The sequence below is a fragment of the Pyrus communis genome, chromosome 11 (assembly GCF_963583255.1).
Source record: "Pyrus communis chromosome 11, drPyrComm1.1, whole genome shotgun sequence".
Taxonomy (NCBI): Eukaryota; Viridiplantae; Streptophyta; class Magnoliopsida; order Rosales; family Rosaceae; genus Pyrus; species Pyrus communis.
The window spans coordinates 5,850,020-5,865,794 of NC_084813.1; the positions used below are offsets into that span (position 1 = coordinate 5,850,020).

At 37.9% G+C, this 15,775-nt stretch overlaps 1 pseudogene; it reads right to left on the reverse strand.

Moving 5' to 3' along the window:
- Positions 1-1,787: 1,787 nt before the first annotated feature.
- Positions 1,788-6,508, reverse strand: LOC137708603 (3-isopropylmalate dehydrogenase, chloroplastic-like; annotated as a pseudogene).
- Positions 6,509-15,775: the final 9,267 nt, after the last annotated feature.

Here is a 15,775-nt window from a genome sequence, read left to right on the forward strand (position 1 = left end):
TATTTAGTGTAGTCATTTTTGGAAGAACTACATTTTTTCTTTGATGCCTTTTTACCTTGAGGCCTGAGGGACTGACGAGTCGATTGGGTCTCCAGCACTTCTTCAGGCGTCCCTTCCGTGTCTTCAAATGTGTTGGCTTCTTGTTCGGCCGTGTCTGCTTCTGGCAAACTGTGTAGACCCATACTGTGCATGACAACTTCTGGATCGGTTGCCACAATTTTGTATCTAGGGCAATCTTTGACAATTTGCCAACATTCCCATTTGTTAAATGATTTGTTACGGTTCTTTGCATTGTAGAATGCTTGTGTTTGTAATGTCTATAAAAATGTGGGATAAGATAGTATTAAAAAATACGGGTGTAACACCAATAAATAAATTAAAATATTGATGGGCGTGGAATGCATATAAATTACATAAGAAATTACATAAGAAATTAAATAAATTAAAATATTGATGTGGGTGGAATGCATATAAATAAATAAAAATATTGTTACCAGATCCGCTAAACTTGTCCCACTACGCAGATTACCAGAAGCATGAGAGATGGCGTTTTTCCAACAAGTAAAGGATGCATTGAGTTTTTTCCAACGACCTTGAAGACCTTGACTAGATATGGCATCTTTTCCATGTACATCGCAAAACGATTTCGTAATTTTACTCCACATTTCTCGCTTATCCATCTCATTACCCGTAATTGAGTAAGGTGGAAGTCAACATTCACACAACGTAACATCTTCAATGAGCTTCCACGAAGTCATTTTTCTCTCTCAAAGTGTACAAATTATTCAAATGTAGAAAGTGTAGAAAATATTGAAATGTGGTGTAAGGTGGAAGATGAAGGTTAGGTATTTATAGAAAAAAAAAATAATTTTTTAAAATTTTTCTGTATTTTTTAAAATAATTTCACAATTTTTAATTAATTTTTAATAAATTTTAATGTTGTAATTAATCTGGACCGTTAGATTTGAAAAATAATCAAATCCAACAGCCAACTAGCTGGCACGTGGCCAATGGTCAAAATTCTGACCGTTGGGCCTTTTTTTTTTTTTTTTTTTTTTTGGGTGAAAAAAACGTGAACCGTTGATCTGTGATCGGACGGTCCATTTTAAAAGTCAAATTTAAATTTTTTTTACCGTTGGAAATCCAACGACTCTAAGGAAGGCCACGTAGCCCTCAGCTGTTGGAATGCAAGTGGGCTTAAGACGCAGGCCCTGCCGCCTGCAACCTTGTCTCCTACTCGTGCCCAGTCGCAAGTGTTGTGCACGCGCCAGCCCAATAGGCCGGCTTCTGAATCTGTCCGAAATGGGCTAGTCTGTTGCCTGGCTTGGGCTGGGTGCCAGGCTGTTTTGCGGGCTGGAGGTTTTGGACATGGTGCCAGGCTGTGTTTTGGACAGGGTGCTGGGTAAGTCCACCTCCGGTGGAACTGCTTTTAGGGAATTCAAATACCTCACAAAACTAGGGAATCTCGTTCCTCCAATTTTAGGAATTGGATTCCTTGTTTCGTGTGGGCTCCACCACTTTTTTTATTCCTTAATATTTAGTAAACACCGGAATACTCCATAATTAGAATTCAATTCCCTTTCCTTATTCTGATTACCCTTACGTAAACGTGCCATTAGTGATCACCTACCACTTGGCCAAACAATGATCATGTTCTTGGACACTCAAGTGGGAGAATGTTAAGTTGTGAGTGTCAAAGAACATGTGCTCACTATTTCTCGACATACAAGTAACTTGGTCAATCCGACTTAATAGTTGAGAAAATTATGGAGCCTTATTTGGTTAGGTTTAGGAGTCCTTATTTAGTGCAATTAATTATGAAAACCTTAATTAGTTGGCAAAGAATTCATTACCATTTAGGACTATAATGAAATCCTAGTTGATTTGGAATATTCCTTGAATCAGTTAATAGGCCGGATTAAGGGGATGAGCATCTATATATTAGGAGGTCCCTGCACTTACAAAATTATCCTATCTCGTGCTAAAAAGTCTATTTGATAGCAAGGATTATCAGCTGCTTGAGTGTAGAAGACTCCTGTTGAAACCCTAGCAATCCTGGCTTCTTCTTTCTCCGCTTTGGAAGATAATTGTTTGATTGGTTTATTGTAATTATTTATGTTTTATCTGTGATCCTAGTAACTTCTTGTTTTTAAATTACTTCTTACATTCTTCACTCCAGAGATCATGTTAGAATAGCCCTACCGATCCCTCGTTTGTCCATGCTGACCGATGCATCAGTTCATACTGGAGACGGAACTTGGGAATCAACAGACTTCAATACCTCTTCACCCATTTCTTTGCATCCTACCAATTTCTGTATAAAGCAAATATCAGCAATCAATGGTCATCAATCAATCATATTAGGAGAAGCTTACACTGAATTATAAGCAACTGTTACTGCACAAATCAATGAGACATCAAGTTTGATTCAAGAATTTCAACTGAATCTTCTCGTAGACCACAACTAGAACAAAACACATTTTTCTCCTACTTCATTTTACTATAGAGACTCGTTTCACTCAGGGAACCCGTAGATTCAATTTAAATAGTTCCACCTAATTCAAAGACGATCATACCAAAGAATTTTAACACGATAAGTTACCTTGCTTCCTCAAAGACTTTTTAAAAGGATGCACAAAAATTACGAGGAGGAGATGCTATTTCACGAGGACTTAAGGAGAAGATAGAAAGCAGCTCTCATAACATTTTTTTGTTTCAACAAAGGAAAGAGCAGTATAATATTTTGTGGCGATCACGTTTTCCAACCCAAGTGAAAGAAACAAAAAAGGCGCATGTGAAAAAATAAAAAATGTACATACAGTTCCAGTGGAATATATGTCACCAGTCCGAAACCCCCTATTCAAAGTATCTAGAACTGCATCCTCAATTCTCTTGGCAGCCTTTTCTTCCCTGAACCGTACTTCAAAAGCATAGCAGCACTGAGAACTGTCGCTAATGGGTTTGCTTTATCCTGCATGTTAGACCATTATATTCCATAATAAATGGCATCGTACCACCGAAGAGAAATAGTTTGATGTGTAGGCAAACCAACCTGTCCAGCAATATCAGGAGCAGAACCATGTATGGGTTCATAAAGTCCAGGACCCTGTACCAATGGGAATTTTAATATAGTCAGATCAAAAGAATTCAAACTTACCCTTAGAACACCAAAAACAACTGGAAATTCCCATCAGAATAACATTCCTAACACATGTAGAGCGAAACTTGACCAGTGACAGACAAAACTTTGCATTACCGATTCCCCAAGACTAGCAGATGGCAGCATCCCAATACTTCCAGTGATCATTGAAGCCTCATCAGGTAATATATCGCCAAATATGTTGTTCGTTACAATCGTATCAAACTGCAATTTCATAGGCAAACATCATGAGACTAGCAATAATCATTTAGGACGCTTTAAAAACTTGTTCCTTCCGTCCTAAAATTTTCTCCTTAGTAGGCCTTAGACAAACCTGTTTCGGATCACGAATAAGCTGCAGTGCAGCATTATCAACATACATGTGTGAGAGTTCAACATCAGGATACTCCAAGGCTATTTCCATGATTCTTTTCCTCCAAAACATTGATGCCTGGATATCCATTGAATTAAATATACATTATAAATGTAAAATAGAACTTAAGCAACGGAAAGAAGAAAAGGCAAGAAACACAAAACAACACATGTTTCTGCCATACTGTTTTCTAGCATTTCTTTTCACAAAGAATAACTGACAGCATTGTGGGAAAATCTAAATATAGCCAGCACTGTGTTAATTAAAACCCTAACACTATTGAACTCGGTGAATTAGATTGGCTAGTAGATCTTGAAAGGCTCAATCTGATTGATTGGATCAATCAATGATGACATCGAAGACATTGTACAAGCATGTGTATCCATCAAACAGTTTCAAAATACCCGAACATATTATGAGCTGATTATCAGTAGTGCATCCTTAACTCTGATTTGACATTCAGGCAAACCACCACAAATGGTAGAATCATATAATCTCCCTTTAGTTTTCTTTAAGCCAATAGCACAAACTAAACAGGAATTGGACCCACTCACCCTCAAACCTTATAAGGAGGAGGTGTTATCAGACCCAAAATATCACACATATCTTATTATCCTTGGTACTTACTGTTTTTAGATTGTCATGAATTTAGCACAAAAAGTTATCAGCTTGCGCCTCTTTTTGTATCACATACAAATAATGAGGGTATACAAGTATGAAATATTTGGTTCCACTTTAATCAACAACCAAATTAGGATTACAAAAGGTTAGAATATAAAGGTCAGACATCATATGTTCGTAAAAACCAGGTTAAGCACCCATAAGTTCCTTTTACAATTGAATGATTTTATTGAAACAGTGCCTAAGGGGCACAACTGGTTAACTCAAGGCAAAAGATGATGCTTGACTTGTAAAGCTTATTGTCATCTGTTCGAGAGCAATTAAAGAGTCAACTAATGGATTGGGAAGTTGTAAAGCAGAATAGCTAGGCTCATAGCATGTAACGCCATTATAACCAGAAAGAAAATGTTCTATGCCTCTACTGTGGCAAAATCTCGAATAAATCCTGACAACTTTCCAAATAAGAAAAAGGAAAACAAAAGAAATAAAAGTTCTTCTATTGAAAAGTACCTCCAACACATTTGCCTTGTCAACACCGCAGAGCTTCCCCTTTCACTTCTGAGCAGTCTCAAATGCAACACGAGCAATTCGATCAATCTGGCAAGAAGATTATTTCATGTTAAATAACCACTCATACACAGACCTGCAATTATAAAGTTCTGAATACAGTTTATAACAACAGGCCAGAAAAATTTAAAGTTCTGAAACTCACAGAAAGTTCTGAGCGGAATTTTTTTTAAAAGAAACCTAACAATTTTCAAGTTCCAATTTCAAATATGAAATCATCTAATGGTTGGAACTGGCAAGTAGTCCCAATTCAGTGAAATGCTTGTGAATCCTTCGCAGAGCAAAGTCAACACAAACTCACAATGTTATTGCATATTTGATGAACCACTTCCCAAAAGAAATAGAAATAAAAGAAAAGACCTTGAGGTGATACCATAGGAATAATGGTCTTTGGGGGTGCATAAAGAGAAATTCTTTGGGTTTATAGGAACCATTTATGGCTGCCAGTATCATCAGAAAAACCAGAACTTAACGCATAACTTTCTGAAAGGAACAAAGGAAACTACCTCATAGGCAGCATACACCTCTGTACAGAAGCCAATCTCCTCACCATTTTCATTGGTGCCAAAACCCCTAGGACATCCAAAATATATACCTATTTCCAGCAAAAACAAGAATGACTTCATTAATTCAAGTGAAAAAAAAAACTCAACACGAGCAAGTTCATGAAGTTGGTCGCTAGTTTAAATTTGGTACACTAACCTCCATAAGGTCAACCCCCCTCAGCTACTTCTCTCTTCAAAGTTGAAGCGTCCACTAACTTAAATAGCAATTAACGTAAAATGATAAGTTAGAAATATAGAAACAATGGTTTCAAGATAATAAATCAATTATGTGAACTCTATAGTTACTCAGTCGATAACAGATCATATGAAAACAGTTGCAGGCCTCAAATTTGAAATGAAGAACAACTAGTTTTAAGATAATAAATCAAATTCAATATTCACCTGCGGCAAAACAGTTGCAGGCCTCAGATTCGCAAACACTTTAAGACCTTTGCGAAGTTTAAGCAACCCAGTTTCTGGTTTCAATGCTTTTCGTTCTTATCCCATTTGTACCTTAAACACCAACAATCAAATTAACTAAATTACATCACTTGAAAACGAAAGTCACTAAGAAATAAAACGGATTGAGAAGGACAATCACGACCTACCCCCCAGTTGCTCCTAGAAGAACTGCGTCGGACTGCTTAGCTGACAAAAGGGTCTCATCAGGTAATGGAACTCCATTCAAATCCAAGGCAGTTCCACCAATAGGTACTTCTTCATACTTAAACTCAATCCCTGGTTTATGCAAACACATTTAGTTATACAGACACCCAAATGTTATAAAATTACTAATTTCCCAGCAGAATTATTCGATTATACAGCAGACGGAGCAGCTCAAAATGTTAAACATAGACCCTGAGATGGGAAAAGTAAAAGACTTTTCCTTTTCTATTTTCCCACCGTTTCTCGGACACCAAACGGGGTGAAATCGAAATAAAATTGACGAAAGGAAAAAAAGGAAGCAGAATAAAAGAAACCATCGATGGAGGCGGCGAGGTTGAGGACGTTCTTGGCGACGGAGATGACTTCGGGGCCAATGCCATCGCCGGGAAGCAAAGTGATGGAGTAGCGTTTAGAGGGTGAGGCTGCGGAGCAACTGATCCTACCCACTTTCAGGGTGTGTTTGGAAATGGGGTTGCGAGAGAGAAAGGAGCTGAAGGGTTTAGCGTCGAGTTGGAGTCTAGCAGGAGCAGCAGCCATTGTTGTCAAGCTAAAGCTCTGGCTGCGCTATGTTCAGGGTCCAATTACCAAATCCTGTTACTTTTCTCTTTGTACTTCGCATTAATAGCCCCCTTAATTTTCTCTTTGTACTTCATAATTCGAACTTTTGTCCCCATAGGGTTTTGTTTGCATTTTCCTCCTCTGTATGTTATTTTATTTATTTATTATTATTATTTTTGTTTTTTACAAACTATAGGATAATTTATTAATTTATAGCGGAATTCGATCATGGAATCTCGGATGCAAGGGTAAATATTCTTAACCAATTAAGTTACAAACCAAGAGTCAAATAGATTTTAATTCTAAAATCAAATAGATTCTAATTCTTATTCATTGTACGTAAATATGTCATTAGATTCAACTATTAAATATCTATTATATTGATTAACAAAATAGCCTTTGTCAACAACTTAACTTTGTTTTTGTCAACGATATATTTTCACTGAGGGGTGGCTTTTATAACGTAATTTTGAGTGATAGATGTTGGAAAAACAGCAATCAGTGATGCAAACTAATGTAACAACAGTATATTAAACACAGTAGGAATTTGATAATCTATTTCTATAAATATGTATATTTGAATAATTTGAATATGAACAGCAATTATAAAATGATTCTCGTAAACGAAATTGAAGTAAACTGACTTGGTATTGAGATTGAGGACTGCAGATGATGCAATGTCATGTCCTAAATGATTTTTTTTTTTTTTTTAATTTTTAAAACTAGCGATATTATCTAAGTCTAAGGGGAGAGATGTTTTTAGCCTCACAATAAGGGTTAGCAATTATGTGGTTCAAATCTGCCTTTGATAAGAATTAAATATAAGATCTCTCACTTAAATGTGAAGATTAATATCACTAGACCGTGTCGATTGTATCACCTGACACACTAATTGAGTCCCACGTGAGGAGGCATGTTAAAATATCTCATATCGACCATATCTCTTAGAAAATAAGAGTTTAAATGCTAAATGGTCCAAGAGGATGAATAAATGATATGCTTTGGAGTTGAACTTTGCCTAGTGAAAACATATCAAATTGACATGGTGGTCTAGTGGATATAGTTGATCTTGAATTATTTAGTGTTGTAGTATACTAAGACAATATGCCTCACATGTTTCGCTTCTTAACAGATAATAGTTTATACGTTTTTGTTCGTTTTGGTCTTGAACATATCCTAGGTTTCATGAGAGCTTAGCTTCTTTACGATTCTCATAAATGTGACCCCACATTTACCCTCACATAGGCGACACCGACTAAGAATTTTCTGCCTAAATTCCTCTTAATGCTAAGAAAGCAATGTCATTAAATGCATAGTTTATGCTACACATCAACACATAACACATTAATCACCATAGGTTTGAGTTGAATTTGTGTGTTCAATTTATTGAGTCTCAACTGTTTCACTTGATCATTTTACCTATTGAACCTAGATTATGGAATCTCCAATTAACTAGGTTAAGTTTTCGTCAAATTTGATAGAATTTAAACCCATTCCCCTTTCTGTAGACTTGATTTGCTCTATCATTGAATCAAAATCGAGTAGTAGGTGACCCTAAGTCCCTTTGATTACGTTTGGAACCCTTTAAGTCAATTCTTAAAAAAAAAAAAAAACAAAAAGAAAGGTCAAGAGCTTATTGTGGTCCTTCCTACACAGAATCACTCTTAAAGCACACAAACCTTCGTTTTCCATATGATTTTACATCGTCTCTTCTCTCACACAAGGAACCCTCTCTGCCTCAACCCTCTCCTCTACCACCCAACGATGCGTGCTACTTTTTTGACTGATGGTAACTAAGACGCCCCAACCCAGATATCCAAATGACACCTGGATGACACGTGCTGGCCGACACCCAAGGGTGACGAAAGCCATAAGTGTATGAATCTATGAGGATATGAAAGGACAAGTAATTCAAAAACTAAGCAAGAAACAACATTCATAAGGAGATGCAACAGTACAAAGCAATAGAAACTGTAAACCAATTCAAACATAAAAGGAATAGAGTATTCAACATTCACAAATCTGAATCAAGATATACGGGTATGTCCAAAGCATATTACTAAATAAAAATGCTAAAGAAAGGTAAAGCATCAAATAATAACAGATCATAAAAAGAAGTCATACTTATGTGGAGGGATGCAAGGGCACCGGGGGGGGGGGGGGGGGGGGGGGGGAATGCCTCGAAACTCGGGTCGTACTCTTCGTCGCTACATATAGGTTTTTCCGAAAACTCCTTATGCCATGCAAACGTTCACAAAATCATTACGTATAAAATAGTGCTCAGAAATGAATATTGCCGCCCAAAGGCAAATCCATAAGTCTCATCAATATTGTACTCTCTAGGGGTATCATAGTTGCCCGAAGGCAGTACCTGTCCATCACCCGAAGGTGAAGTTGTACGACATTGGGTTACGCTAGTGAAGAAACCATGGTCCACCACCCAAAAGTGAAGCTATACGACTTCAGGTTACAACGGAGAAGAAGATGCATAACATCACACACCGACACTAGCCTTGGAATAGTGAAGCTGGGGGTATATCATCAACTTCTCATTCGCCCGAAGGCAATATTTGTCCATCACTCGAAGATGATACGACTCCGGGTTACGCCGGAGAAGAGATATATACATAAATCTCTTCAAATGTGTCATATTGCCATAGACGTTTACATACCCAATTGTGTGGATGTGTTGTATGATAACCCGCTAGATACGTACCGAAAACATATCTCAAAATCTCATCTCGTAAATCCAAATCAGTAGCTCAAAAATTCAAAGCCTTATTTCATAAAATCTAGGATAAACTGTATTCATAAATCCATAATATCAATCATATTCGATAGCCATATAATTTCATATATGAGAATCTAATAATTCATAATCCTTTGATAAAACGTAATTGCGATAAATCATAATTATTTCATAAACCGTAAATATAGAAATCTGGAAAACAAAATATAAAACATATTCAAATCATGAAGTGTGTAATGCATGCTAGGCTAAAACTTTATAAAGATATGTAAGTTTAGAAGGGGTCCATTCACAAGTATTCCACTACAAAAGAGTCACTCGAACTAGGGAGGACTAGATCACTTCCACTCGATGCACCTATACACAAAAAGAGTACATTTAATAAAACTCTACTAAAACGATGGAATTTCAGGAAACGGACAACGAATTTGGATTCGGAACGTCGGAAAACCTATGAAATGACCTCAGGTCCCCCATGCGCTGAGATGGGTCACTAGAAAAGTCACCGGTACAGCGGCGAAGCACATTACCTCCAGCGGAGGTGTGTATGCTCCTCGCGCCGGCCATGACACTCACCATGCGTAGGCCACACGCCGGCCCAATGAGCTTGGTTGGGTTATGGGTAACTGGATTAGGCCAAGGGTTTTTGGGCCTAATAGGTTGGGCCAATATTGATTTGGGCTTAGGTTAGGTTTAGTGGGTTGGGCCTATGTTAAATAGGTTGGATCTAATTTGGGCTAGGCTAGTTATTAGGCTAGTTTTGGGGTTTCGGGTCGGGTTTGACCTGATTCTAGGTCGTGGGTTCAGTCAAAATCTGGGTAAACCTTCCCGAGCTCTGTTCAAGCTCAAATCAACACCATTTGCAATGATTCAAAAGCCAAAATGAAGCTTAACAGGAGAGGAAGAGATTCATACCAAAATGAGGTTGTGTCATGGTCGAGATTGACCGAAAAATGGCTTGCAACCAACAGTGTTCGCTTGAAAATATGGAGAATGCTTCCCCAAGTTATTCCTGCACCAAGGTTCTCAAAATTACCCATATCTAACCTAAAACGTGATCTAAAAGGGTCCTAAGAGGCTTACCTTAGTTGTACTACTTGCCGGTGAGATGCAAGCACAGTGACTGTGCTCTAGTATGTGCAAGGAAAATAGAGATTGAGGGAGGGGTGAGAGAGAAAATGGAAAAGTCCTAGTGGTGGTGATGGTGGTGTGGTGGTTGTTGTCTAGGTGTATGTATCTATGTGTGTGTGTGTGTGTGTTCTCGCCAGAAAGGAAAGGAAAGAGAGAACAAGAGAAAGAAAGGAGAGCGTTCTCGAGAGAGAGGGTTCACGGGTGGGGAAGAAAACACCCCAGAAATGGGGTGGGAAATCGTCACACATCGGCCATGTAGAGGCCCAAAGTGGGGAAATATCTCCCCTTGTGAAATTACCAAAATGCCCTTAACGTTCAAAAATCTTAAAAGCTTCGTTTTAGCTCCAAACTAGATTCTGATTGCGCTAACGTGTTCGTGTCGATGAGAACTACGAGAATAAAATAAATGAAAAATTCTAATACGTCAACGAACGAAAGTCAATGCTTCCGTCACTAGGGGCATTTTCTTAATTTTACTAATTATAACGCAAATTTCGAAGTGGGTCGTTATAGTAACTCTCTCTCTCTACCACTTTGCCTATTTGGTCTCTTGTAGCTTAACCTCGATGCATTTTTGTGGTGTGTTTGTTTGCTTAACTTGTGTTTGGGAAGCTGGAAACGAACTGACTTGAACTTTCACAATTTGGATTTTGTAACGTGTTATGCCTGTTCGAGCTGGTTACCCTTTGAGATTTCCTTGCTGGGGTTTTGCCAATGTTTTGAGTGTGACATTTTCCTTACTCTCTTTTTGTCTTGCACGTCGATTTGTCAAATAGGTTGAAGTAGTTCTGGATATATATTTCAATTTATTAAAATGTCGTTCGGAGAATTAAGGGTGGTGTCAATTTTGTTTTTCATTATTATCTTTTATTTCTTGTGTTTTGTTTAGGTTGATTATGTTCTTCTAAGTCGATTCTCAGTTTTGTTGTTTGCTACCCACTCATAGTGTGTGGGGTGCCCTACTAACCCGAGTAGCTAATGCGTGCTTAATGTGACCTCACACACTAATGGTGGCAAACAAATTTCAAACACCAATATCCATTTCATAAGGCAACATAACTATCTGAAACTGTGAAGAAAGCATTTGCAAAAAATATTTGATCAGTTTCTAAATACTGAGGTATTCAAACAAAAAACTACTCAAGTTAACTCAAGAAAGGGGAAAAGGGGGAATTTCAAAACAAAGATTGCCAATTTTCCACCGTCTAAAGTGTTTACGAGTTGGACTTGTTATTCACAGAAAAGAAAAGTCAGACGAGAAAACTACCATGTAATGGTGATAGAACAAAGAGAACATATAGGCCTTGTGGCATTACAAAGAAAGTTAGACATACATCCACTAGAACCCCAGAAGCTCAAATTGTTTGAAATTGACCAACAATGTATATTAAGCAAAACACTAAAAGAGATTGAACCAATGGCTAAAGTACTATTTAGCAATAACGTCAGCAGTGAAGTGAAACTTTCCAAGTTCAAAACCCCATAACTAACCTCGAAAACCATCACGGCCTGCCCCGAAAATGCAAATGGAAACGAACCCAGTTGCAGAACAAATCAGAAACACAAATAAAACCAATTCAAATGCTCAAAAAGGAATAAGAAATTCAAACAGCAAGCCATAACTCACAGATGACAGAAATTTAGGCAGAACAATAATTTCCGAAAACCAAGTTAATGAATTAATCCTATATGGTAAACCAAGAAACAGAAACAAAAACACACAAAACCCAATAAGAATCAAAGCATAAATTTTGAGAAAAGCAATAAATAAAGGATTGGATAGGATAGATAATACAGACCCAAGTTTTTAGCACAACTTCGTACTAAATAGCACCCGGATTAATTGCATTGACCCCATATGTTTTATACGGTGCACACCTGCTAATTTATCCACCCCCAAAACCTAAGGATTATTAGATCTGGTTTGGTACTGAGATGATTCTGAAAAAAACTGGTATAAAAAAAAAGCTAGAAACTGTTTTTGTGTTTGGTAAACATTCGGCTTCATTTTTTTTCCCCAGTTTTGGGTGAAAAAAAGCCAAAAACAAGAAGCGGCAAAACCTAACTTTGAAAAACCGATTTTTTTTCATATTTATTTTACATAAAAGTTTACCAAATACTATAATAATGTTTTTTTTTCAAAAACACTTTTACAAAAAATTTTAGCAAATATTTTACTGCTTTATTTCACAGCTGCTTATTCTTAGGACAAACAGGTTTTTTTCAAAGCTAGCAATACCAAACCAGTTGAATCGGTATGAAACAACTCTCCCACTTGCTCTTTATGTCCCTCTGTCGTCGCGTTTCTCTCTCTAGCATCATTCGCAAGACTCATTCGTGTTCTTGTCGTTCAGCCGTCGTTCTTCTTCTTCTTCTCTCTGTTTCTATAAAATTCTGTGAAGTTAATTAGGGTTGGACGACGAAGCTTCCTCTAAATTCATACAGCTTCTTGGCTCAATATGCGACGACCCACCACTACGGAAATCCAATTAATCGATTTCCTTGACAGGATCTTAAACCTGATGACCTGCGGCCGCCCTTTCGCCGGAATCTGGAGCAGAATCTTAACTATTCCCAAAAACTTCAAGAGACATGGGCTCTGTCAATCCTCGCCGACGTGGCTGGACCGTCGTCTCTGCTTGAAACCCGCACCTTCACAGAGCCTCGATTTGCCGTGAAAACACACCCATAACTGATCCGTGTTGTCTGCAGAAAAACGAAATTGGTTTTGGTGCAGATGATGAACGAAAAATTAAGAGCACTTCCAGCGTAGGATCCCTTTCCCTGGCTATTCACTATTTAATCCACCTCATGAACAGTAATTACCATTAATAAACAGTAATCACCTTTTGTATCTCCACCGTTGCACTTGAATAGCCCCGGTAATTGGTAATAAAATATTAATATTTTATTTATTTATAAAATAATTTTATTTGCAATCCAATCCCAATTGGCAGCCCCTCTTTCGTCCCTCCCTCCCTCTGTCTCATTCAATTTCCCAAATCCAATCCCAATTCGTTTTCTCAAGAATACAAAGAGGAGATTTTCTCTGCAAATTTGTGTGAGCTTTGAGAGGATGAAGGCTATGGAGGAAGTTGTGGAGGAAAAAGAAGTTAAGCCTTTGACCGCCGAGCAATTGGAGCTGTACGAGTCGCAGTCCGAGTCCGAGTCCAAATCTAACGACAGCGTAGACGAAGAAGAGGAGGACGCCGACGAGGACGACGACGCGGATGAGGGCGAAGAGGACGACGATGACGAAGAAGAGGACGACGACGTCAGCCCACGTCAGACAGCCCTCGGGCGCTTGGGCTGGCAGGAATACACCGGCCTGGAGCTCGGGCTTGCTCGGGCTCGCTCGCCAACCAACGCTGGACTTCCTCCCTCTGGCAATCAGGCACTGTTCCGCAGCCTGTCCCTCGAGCAGTTGCTCCCACTGGAGCTGCTCTAAGGGCAGAGCCCTTTGCGCATTATTTTTCCATTTTTTTTAATTATTTTATTATCAAATTTTTTCTTAAAACTAATATGGATATTTTTTTATAAAAAAAAAAATTAGCAGTAGTACTTATTCCGTAGGGTACCAAACGCAGTACTAATAGTCGATCTTTAATCCGAGACTGCATCAAACGACATGTCTAATTTAGCTAGTATTATACGGTGACTATTTATCTTATATGACTGAAATAGTTAATATAACTCGAGCTCCTAAACAAGGTCAGTATCGTGAAACTCCACATGAGATTGTCAACCTCTTTCACAAGACACCAACCATGTCACCAATTTCCTTATATTATCGTTGCAGTAAAACAATATATACATAATGTTACTTAGTATTACAGTCTAGTATTATTTTTCTTTACTTGTAAGTGAGAGGTCTTAGATTTAATTATTCCCAAAGGAGAATTTGAACTATATTATTGCTAGCCCATTATGAAGCTTAGCCTACACCCCAACCCCGTAACATAGATAATAAAGTTTGTTAAAAAAACAATGTTTACGTAATGAAGATGAAATGATAATTATACCAATTTAAATTCTTCCAACTTTTCTTCCACCCTTCATGGTTTTGTGATATTCTTCGTCACCCATAAGTAAAATGTCCACCATAATCTCACACTTCTATAAATAATTGTACATTCTTCCACGGTTTACACGTGCAACAAGTCGGGATAAAAAAACGAGGGAAACGAAGGGCCCATTTAAATCATACAAAATCATATGAATATTGAATAAGTACAGTGGAGAAATAGTGCATGGAACTTTCATCCCCTTCCCACACGGTTCTTGAAGCAACATGTGAAACATGGGTGCATTTGTTTGCACTCACTAGCATTCACTACATTGGACTGGACTAAGTGGTAGTCTAGTCCTGTGTTTGATACAAACCGGGACAAGCTTTAATAAGACTTGTCCCAACTAAACGGGACTAAGCACTTCACTAAAGGGTCTTAACGAGACCCCTCAAAATCGGCCGGATTGCTAAGCCAACTCCTCCTTGCTTCGTCCCTCCTCACTTTGCCCCTCCCATCTACTTGTCCCTCGCAAGATTCGTAACCCAGGTCCCATATATAAACTATGCCTGCTTCGCCCCTTTCATCTACCATTTCCAAATCCAGATCCGGCAAAATTCGAAGCAAAATAGGCAAAAAATTCTGCAATATTTCCACTTTCAAAACCATATTAAAATCTAAAATTCTAAACAAAAAAGCCAATTTCTTTTTTTTTTTTTTTTTACAAAAATCGTTGTGCGTCTGAAATGCACAACAGTCACTCTAATCACACTGCACCTAGTCCAGACTCCCTGATCGCAGACCTTCGCCATTGATGCTGGAGAAGCAGATCCATAAATACCCAAATGACTTAGACTCTAATTTGGGTTCTGATTCGCCAATTGTGTCCTAGAAAAATTAGGAAGAAAAGAGGAAGATGAACGGAGAGAAATACGAAGATGAAGAGGGAGATGGACGAATAAAAATTTGGAAGAAACAGAGGGAGAAGGACGGAGCAAAATAAGGAAGAAAAAGGGGGATTAGCGAAAAAGAATTGGGAATAGAGGAGATAGGAGGTTTCTAGAATGAAAAAACTAGACAGTAGTAGTAATAAAATATTACTAAATATGTATTAAATAATATAAAATATTAATAAATATGAATTAAATAATATAATATTAGAATATGTTATTATCCAACTTTTTAGTCCGATACTGTATCAAACGCTTCACTATGTTAGTTCAGGTTAATCTAGTCTAAACCAATCCAGATTAGTCCCTAAAACTAATCTAATCCGAAATAATCCGATACAACAAACGCACCATGGAAAGAAAACAATATTGATTGGTGGCAGCCAGTAGGTTTAAGTAAACATCGAACGGGTCAATGCGCAATTACGCATGGTGACAATTTTTTACTTATAAAAGGACAAGAACAATT